Below are 10,233 nucleotides of genomic sequence, written 5' to 3'. Positions count from 1 at the left end.
GAAATGAAGCTTCCTCAATGTGTAACTGTTTAGTTTTATTGATGACTTTTTCCTCTATCTTTGTATAGAATAATATTTGCATAATATAATAATAAAAATTCCGTGTTTAGTTTTTTTACTTGATCCATGGATTTAACTTAAGATATTGAAACATATATTTCGCTAAAATGCTATATCTTAAAAATTAGAGCTCCTAGGCAAAAACTAATGCCATATTTGAATTCAGGACATCAAATTCATATGAAATCAGCTCAAAATACCTGGGCACCAAAACCACTGTTGACCTGTTTAATTGAAGAAATGTCACTAATTAAAATTACTATATTATGAGAAAATAATTAAATGATAAACGTTTAACATTTAAATAAGCCTGCTATTTATGACTGATAATTATCACACACTATCAACCATGTATTGTATCAGTAATTATCATACATTATCAGCTAATGGAACAAAAAACAGCCAAAAACACCTATTTACCTAAAAATAATGATAACTATTGCCAAAATACTAATTACTATAAGCAGTTTTATAAACTTATTTTAACTTTCATGTTTACAGAAATGCTAATTTTGATAACATTAAATGACTGATAACAATATTCGAAATTACAATAAGCAATTCTACAGTAGAAACAATTTTATTTTATTTTTATCAGGTTTTTCATAGTTCAGTTTTATAAATTCTTGATTTCTGGTTGGACATGAAAGACATAACAAATCTGTTTGTCCGTTTATAANTTCATAGAACAACATAGAGCAATTAGTCTGAAAAATAAAGGATTTCAATTAAATTAAAATTATTATAAAGCAAAGAAATAACTTCAATTTTTAATCTGTTTAAAACTAAAACTTATAAACAAGTCCACAACTGGATAAATAAAAGTTAGATAAAGAGATGTTTTTCTTCAACAGGGCCATTCATTACTTATATGTACAGTTTTGAGCCACTTTTAACCTCTCTCCCTCCCTATTGTGTATAATGATGTACTTTTGGCAAACTTCCTCATCTTTAATTATGTACAAAATAGTTCATGGACCCATGGCATTCAAGAAATGACTTTAAAAGTTCTACAAATACAGTCTTTCAAATTGAACGTAAGGTAGACTGAGAAGGTGATAAGTTACTAAAAATGATAAGTTTTATGGCATAGCAATGATGCTAGTCTAAGTAGCAGAATTTTTGTAAAAGTATTATATGAGCTGTTGATTTTGAAAGTGGGGCAAGTCCATTTTGTAAAAAAAAAAAAATATGTAAAGCTAATTTTTATTACAAATTAACATAAAATTTATGTTTTTAATCGATTCACAATAAATAACTTTTAATATCAGTATAAATTTGTTACTAATAATTTATACTGTCAACGATATTTATTGTGTGTTGATTTTGAAAGTGAGGCAAGTTCACTTTACAGAAAAATAAAAAAATATGCTGGATTTATTACCCTATGTAAGTACTATGCATACATCATGAATACTTTTAAAATCTGCACCATCTAAACTAAGAAATACAATTATATGCATGCAAGTTATTACTGAATATTTTTTCTTATTTTATCCATTTTTTCCTATAAAATTAAATTTATTTTTTGTTTTATTGTAGCTTTTCAAAAGAAGTATGGAATGCTGAAATAAAATAAATAAGTAAATAAATAAAATGTTCAATTTTTTGTTATTATAATTACATTCCATTCAAAAAAATTCAACATTTTCAACAAATCATTGCTTTTGAAAGTGAGGCAAATCCATTGGTGCATACCAAAACCTTGATTTTTTTTTTACTTAACACAGATAACCAATTTTGCATACTAAATTTATATGAAATAAAATTAAAAAATATAAAATAAATCTATTACTGTTTACAAATATTTTTAAACCCAATCAAATGCAAACCATTAAATATCTAGCAATAACATAAAATGGACTTGCCCCACTTTCAAAATCAACAGCTCATATGTACAAATTCATATACATATTAACTACATTACAATAGTGACTACAGTAATACCCCAAACTTACGCGATAGGTGGGACCGAGCAATAACCGTGTAAGTCGGGGTATAATTTCGCAATTTGTGTAAAATCCAAGTCGGATGTATGTAAGCTAATAAATGTTCTTGTTAATCTTATCTTGTCATTTGATTCGTTCACGGTTACAAGAAATCACCACATAGAATCTCTCAAGTCTCCGTAGATATAACAAACACAGAAATAAATAACACAAAATAAATTGTAGCTATATGTTGATTTCGCGTGACACGTCCGAACATGTAAGCTGAACAATAGTGTGGGGGGGAGTGAGTAATCAAGAGTTGTGTGGCGCTCAAACAAAAGACGAATCAACAAGATTTGAAAATCGCGTAACTCTGGGTTTGCGTAAGTCAGGGTAGCGTAAGTCGAGGTATTACTGTATTTATATTTGTAGTTAAATTTCAATTTTAAAAAAATACTGGCTAGTCAAAGGTTACTTTCAAGTTTGTGACATTCATCTGTTGGTGTTTGGCAGTGGTACCTCCAAAAAAAGGGTTATATTCTCTGTTAATACCATATGTGGAATTGATGCTGTTATCAAGTGTCGCCAGTTAACCACTCAGCAGTGACTGACGGATATATCTATCAGGGGCAATCATGTGGCAGTGGTGAAGGATGGATATATCCGTCCTTCACCATTTTGGCGATATCTGCAAAATTCTTTTGCGGATATCGCCAAAAACTACCACAAAAAAAAAATTCACATAAAAAAGGAATTATGTAACAATAAAAAAAAGACTTTTCTTTACTAGAAATAACTGTTTACAAAATCTTTTTCTGAAATGATAATGAGAAAAAACGCATGGAAAAATACTTAAAAAATTTCTGTTTATTCTCCACTACATAGGGATAGCACCATACCTGACTAACCCACTGCTGAAAGGTTAAGAACAATAATTTATTTGATCTTAGTGTTAAGTTATAGAGGTAAAGATTAGATTACATGTATTTTTTTGGGGGGATCACTACAACAAGTTTTATGGATAATCAAGTTTCTAGGACTCTATTGTATTTCTAACTGTATAGTTTATTCACATAAGTAAGTAAGTATGCTGGAAATTAACAATTTTTCTGCCTTTAATATCACTAAAAAAGTTCAGAGACAATACCTGGCTCCCTTCTCTCCTCATCATGTACAAGGACGTATTTTTCATAATCCTACTCCCTCCCCTAAATTGTATATGTAATTAACAGATGGCCCAAACAGAACTATTTAAAATGTTTTACATGTTTAACAAATCAAAAATATTTGATTATTATTATTATAAAATTAATATATTCAAATGATATCAGGTAGTTTTATGTATATAATTTTTTCAAAATCATTTTAAAATAAACTGAGACAAGTAAATTGAAAGATATGGTATTGAAGTTATAACATTCAAGTGAAATTAAGTTTCTTTTTTTATAAATTACATAAATGATAATTAATCATCTGAATAAAAATATTTCAATATTTACACAAAAAAATTATTGTACACAGTTAATATTTATGCATTAAGACACAGATCATATTTAAAAATATCTTTCAAATTTTAAAACAATTATATACATTCTGGTCATAAATTTGAAAAATTTAATGTAATTTGATTTTAATATGCTGTAAAATGTCACAATGATGACAACTTCATTCTAATTCATAAAAAATTAAACTAAAATTTTTTACAGTTTAGTTTTACATCAGTTTTACAGTTTATTTCTTTTAAATCAGTTTTACTTTAATTTTTATTCACATCAATTGTTAACTAGGCTACTGCACCAAAACATGTTAAACTCACCTAAATACTCATGATAATTTTTTTATTAATATTTTATATATGTAGTTAGTATTGTATTTTAATAATTTTATGTTCAGTTGTTTGTTTATTCAATAAATAATCTTTCTAATTATTACCAGGTGGTTCTTGTATGCTCAACTACATACTGACATAATCTAATGTTCTCTCTATTTGTTCCTGTGTGCAGAAACCCAATCATATAAATTTATATGGCTTTTCCACAATCTAATATTTATAATCTGCTACCTGTTTAAATCAGAATACTTAAAAGCATTTCTATTTGTTTCTTCAACTATATACATAAATATCTTAGTCAATGAAATTTGCCTTTATAACTTAACTTATATCAACAAAAATAATTGTTTACTTTTAATTTTTCTTAATAATATCATGTAAACTACAACTGTTAAATATTAATCAGTTGCCTAAAGAACCAGTTTCTTACTGTATATTATTTTAAACTAGCTCTGACATTTAATATATTATTTTTATTTTTAAATAAACAATTAAAAACTGTTTTTATAGAATGAACATCACTACAAAAAAATTAATATTAATTATAAAACTATTTTCACTGATATACAATTTAAAACAAAAAATTGAAAGTTGTAGATTTGTTTAGAAATTTTTAAATATTTATTTTTATGTAAAATTTTTGTTCTCTATAAATATTATCTCTTAAAGAAAGAATTATTTATTTATAGAATAATGTTAAATCTCATTCCATTTGATATCATTCAACTTTTAAGCATTCACTTTAACTTAACAATGAACAATTGCTTTATCTTCTGTACAGTCTTATAAAAATATCCTTAGAAGAATAAATGATAAAATATTTCAAATAGCATTTGAAGTGGTTAATTAGTGATATAAATTAATAACAATAATGACAAGTACAAAATGTAAACACTGAAGGCTACTGCACTTTGATGCTTATTATTAAAATTCTATGTTAGTGTACTTTTCTAACTTTAACAAACAGTTCTTATCATTTTTAAATTAGAGAAAATACAATAAATTTTAGCATGCAAATTTAATTATATATTAATTATCTCACTTAAATACAGCATCTTTAAGTTTAATCTTTATGGCATATGTCTCTTCAGTTTGTTTTCTTCATGTGTGTTTACTAAATTGTTAATTAAGTTTTTAATAAAAGAAAACTTAATTAACAATTTCATAAACACACATGAAGAAAACAAACTGAAGAGACATATGCCATACTTTATGACTATATTAGAAGTGAAAATTTCAGTTTCCTGGTGCTAAGAATAATTTATTTAACACTAAGAAACTGAAATTTTTATCCTATGATTTTTATCTTGGTTTACATATTAAATTAAACTTATTGATGATGTTGAATATGAGCATGCAGAAAACTTTATACAACAAGATCAAAATAAAGATAAGTTAACCAATGTGAGGTTCCAGACATGATCCAAACCCCTCATTAAACATGCTTTAAAATGTTTTATATAAAAATAGAAAAGAAAAACAGAAAGCAGATAGAAATATTTTTGTAAGATAAATATGATGCAAATGAATGAACAATGTAAATTCCAAAATTGATGTCAAAATCCATCTCCAGTTGGAGTTGGATTTTGACATCACGTTAAACATTGATGATAACCTCTTCCACAGCTTGAAGGTCTTAAATTCCACCTAGAAATGAGAGACCTATCAAAAAGTAAGAATTAGAAAACAACCAATCAGAATAGGTGATCAGGGACAGAATATGATAAAAGCACATGTCTCAAGAACACAAGGTTCTTTCCCCAAAAGATATTGTTCTTTTTTCTCCAAAACAGATCATGTTCTTTCTCTAGGATCCATGTTTTTCACCACAATCCCCTACTTTCACTAAGGTCCAAAGCTTTTCCTCAAGGATTTGTTATTCTCTCCCCAAGATATGCAGTCTATCAAAGTCCTCAGTATTCATTTGCATGGATCTCTTCTCAATCATTCTGCCACAAAATGTTTGTCTTTCTCCAACAGGAAATCCCATTCTCAACTTGGTGTTCTCCCTTCAAGTAAATGACTGCCATCAACTGAACTTCTCTATTGAATGAAGATAGCCTTTGAACTCAACTTTCATGAGAGAAAGCAGAAGGACAATTCCATGTACTACCAAGGACTGAACTTGCAAACTTATCTCCATCTAGAGGAAGATCCTGCAGTATGAACTTGTAAACTTTCTTCCATAATAAACAGTTATTCTGTACCGACAGAGTCTTGCTACAGTGTCTGCCTCCATCTCATATACAACCTTTCCCTCTCTTGAGCCATCCAGAGAGACAGACAGTACACCTTTTCTTCTACATTATAAGGTACTGGGTCATAAAGTATCCAATTGGGAATCACATCAAGAAATAAATCAGAATCACAGACTGTTAAAACATAACATTAAAATAATATTTTTTACTTAGTTTTATACAAAAGTTAAAAACAAAAACTAAAAAGACATAAAAGCTACACATAATAAGCAGAAACCTGTTTTTAGATAAGCTCTCTTCACATTAGCCTATGAGAATAAAAATACTAAACAAAATAAATGTACTAGCTCTAAACAAAACAATGTTCATTAAGCGCAATACAATGTAGACTATGTACATAGTTTATTGATTTACACTGCATAAGAGTTTGAGATCTTCCTGATTATTCTTGAGACACATCTGTCATGATCAATGACTTCTTCCACAAAAGAATGTCCTGACAAAAGTTCATTCATTTTTGACTCTTTCAACATATCTGTGATGTGTAATTGCTTCTCTGCTTTCTTTTCACAGAAGTTATTTAGCACAATGTGGTGATCCATTACTTCAGATACAATGGAATGTAAATCATTGAATAATTTCATGGCTACATTTAGAGGATGCTGGATTATCTAATGCCAGATTGACAAACTTCTGTATTAATTATTAATTAAATTTAGGCTTCTTGAATAAATTTATAATCACCATACTGTATTGTAATCATTTTCTAAACAACTTTTACAATATACAGTATAACAGACCCTCTACAAAACAAAAATTTGCCTAAATAGCTAATAAATCTCAAAATTAAGTGATTTACTTAGTAAAATACCATTATAAGTTAGAAAATTGTCTAATATGAAACAAAAGACTTTTTTTTTATACTTATTGAATTGAAGAACCTAAATAAATCAAAATTTTTTGGTATAACTTTACCTAAATTCTGAATGATAATTACTGCTATAAATTTCAAGATCAGATAATGGTCAACTTCTCAATGAAAGTAGTTACAATTTATCACTTTTTTTTTTGTTATAATTACATAAAAAAATAGTTTCATTCTCTGGAAACTAGCTTTAACAATAAAATAATGTTAATTCTCCTCAACTTTCTAGAAGAATTAAATGTTCGTTATTACAAGAGTTAAAAAGTATATTTGAAGTCATGTGATAAAATCTAAAATAATAGTTAATAAAAGCAAATTAATTTGATATATTCCAAATTTTTTTGTAAATAAGAGTTATAAACAATTACAGCAAAACAGGACAAAACTCTTTTACAGCCACTCCTCACTTAACAACTTACATGTTTAATGACAATCCAGACTTACAACCAACTCAGGAATCCCTTTCCATAATCATAGTCTCATTCCCTCAGTCAGTATTTATGACACAAAGCATTTGCAATTCCCAAGACTATATATTTCATTTATAAATTTGTACTTTATTTGCACCCATAGTATAAAATGTCATTGAAAAGAAAGAGCATGATTTCACTTGGAAGAAGTGCCATGAACTGAAGGAAAAGCATCAGGAGTTGGAAGCGTAGCAGAATTTGGAAAAGGACGAGGAGGAAAAATAGTAGTAGTACAAAAGTTCACTGTAAAATGATTCTTCTCAAAAGCTACACCCAGGACTCCTATCCTACAGGCACTTCCATTTCTTCTCAGTCATCTCCCTTACCGAGGCCCTCTACAGCTCCTGACAACCTTGCTGATAACTCATGATGACACTGATGACCTGGAACCATTACCATCCTTTGAAGGATTCAATGACTAAAATATTAATCTGAATGACTTTTTTAAATGAATAAACTTCAAGTTTTTTGGTACAACATTTTAATAATTTTTGCTGATTGTATTTTTTATGTTCTGTAATATGGAAGAGATGCAAATTAAAGCAAAGTTATCAAAATGGAGTTTCTTTTAGACCATTTCTTTATCAAAAATAAATAAAACAAATAAACTTCTCATTTATTGACCAAATCATAGAAACGGAACTTGGTCATTAAGTGAGGAGTCAGGCACTCTTCACTTAATGACCAATTTCCGTTTCTTAATGTTCACTTAATGACCAAGTTCTTCTGACCAAGTATTAGGTACACAAAAGTAGTAACAGTCACCTGACCAAATTCTTAGAACTGAACAAAATTCAGAATTCAGAAGAGGAGTAAAATTAATTTTTAAGAATAATTCTTATATGCAATATAAGAAAATATTCTTATTCTTACAGTTTTTAAATAAAAAACAAATTGTATATTAGTTTAAATTAACAATAGTAAAATTAAAATGTATTCCATGAGTAATGGATTTTTATGTAATTTCTCTATTCACACACACACACATACACGCACACACATCAGAATTTTCAACATCTCTGAAACAGAACATTTACATTAGAAAAACACTTCTAAATATGTATTTAACATTTTTCCAACTTTTCTTCTGTTTTGATAAGTTCTCATTTAGAACTTATCAAAACAGAAAATTCCAACATGTACTGTAACTTCTGTTTTAAACAGTTTTTATTATATTATTACTAGAAAAGAAACAAACATCATTTTTTAATATTAAACAAGTTTTTAAAAACTCACAAGATGTAAGCAAATACTTTATTATGATTATGTAAAATAATAAATCACATATTATTATATTTACAGAGAAAAAAATAAATAAATGTTTGAATATGAATTCCATATAATTTTTTTGAAATAAATTAGAAAAATGAAACAACATTAATAATAATTTTGTGAATTTTTAAAGTTAACTTAAAAATTTTAAAGTATTTAAGTATTTATGAATTTGGGTTTAAATTTTTAAAAAATTTTTTAAAAATTCCATTTATAGAAAAAAAAACAGTATTTTTATGATTACAATTAATGTAGGAAGTTAATTAAAATTATTTAAGAAATTAAGAAACTGTTGACTATTATCATCTACATTTGAATAAACAAATTATTGAAAAAGGAAAGCATGAAGAAGTTACAGATGTTATAGCAAATAGTTTCAGTTGTCTTCATATGATAAAACTAGTTTTGAATTGCAACAAAATTTTAGAAACAATTAAATCAGTGTTTCTCAACAGGGGAGATATTGTCCCCATGTGGGCGTTTTTCCATGTTGAGGGGGCGATTAGTAACAATTTATATTTTAGGGGGGCGAAAAACAATTTTCTGGGTGATATAGTAAAAACCTTACATTAAGAATAATTAGATATTTTATTCGTTATATTGTACAATAATTAAACAAATAACATTACACTAGTCACTAGTCTATTCAATGCAGTATGAATTTGGCGTTAGTCTTGGCTCTCGGCATCTGAATTTTGTAGTGAAGGGAGCGATACTACGCAACGGTTTTACTGAAGGGGGCAATACTACGTTGAAGAGGACAATGATTCATTAGAGGTTAAGAAACACTGAATTAGATCATTACAGGATAAAGTTAAGCATAAGAGAAAAAATGCTTATTCTTAAGAATTTCTGACATTATGATTTAGTAGAATGACTAAATTATTTTGTTTAATCTTGAAATTTCTATGCATATAGATTTCTTTTTCATATAAACATCCCTACAAACCCAATGTATAGCCCAATGATTTACAGCAGTTGTTGGTGATTTCATTTTCATGAACAATAATGCTTATGTATACAAAGCTGCACTTGTCATTGACTTTCTTGACAATAAAGATATTCATAACATAGAATGGTCAGTAAGATCTCCAGACCTAAATCTGATAAAACATATATTGGCTGCTTTAATGAGACAAATCGTATCTCATCAGCTTCCACTAATTGTTCAAAAATAAACTTTTCTTCCAACAAAGCTAATACACATTTCAACCAGCATAAGCAATCACTAGGCAGCATACATGCTCATAGTAACTATATGCCTTATTAATTAATCATTCTCTGTGCAAAAACATTTACAATGATGCTTACTACTTTTTCTTGTTATTTTTGGTTTGACAAAATTTAGAATAAATTTTTTCTTTTCAATTGTTTTGTTACATTAAAAGTACAATGCTCTGCTTTTATGTTAAATTTCACACTATTCTGATCAGCAATTCCTGAGATACAGACAAAATTAATGGCTATGATAAGTTTGATATAAACAATATGCACCTTTTTTACACATTTCATATGGTTTATATCATAACTTAATTATATAATATAA

Source organism: Centruroides sculpturatus, unplaced genomic scaffold (assembly GCF_000671375.1).
Source record: "Centruroides sculpturatus isolate CEXI.00-Female unplaced genomic scaffold, Cexi_2.0 scaffold1303, whole genome shotgun sequence".
NCBI classification, from domain to species: Eukaryota; Metazoa; Arthropoda; class Arachnida; order Scorpiones; family Buthidae; genus Centruroides; species Centruroides sculpturatus.
Note: the sequence above shows the minus strand (reverse complement) of the source record.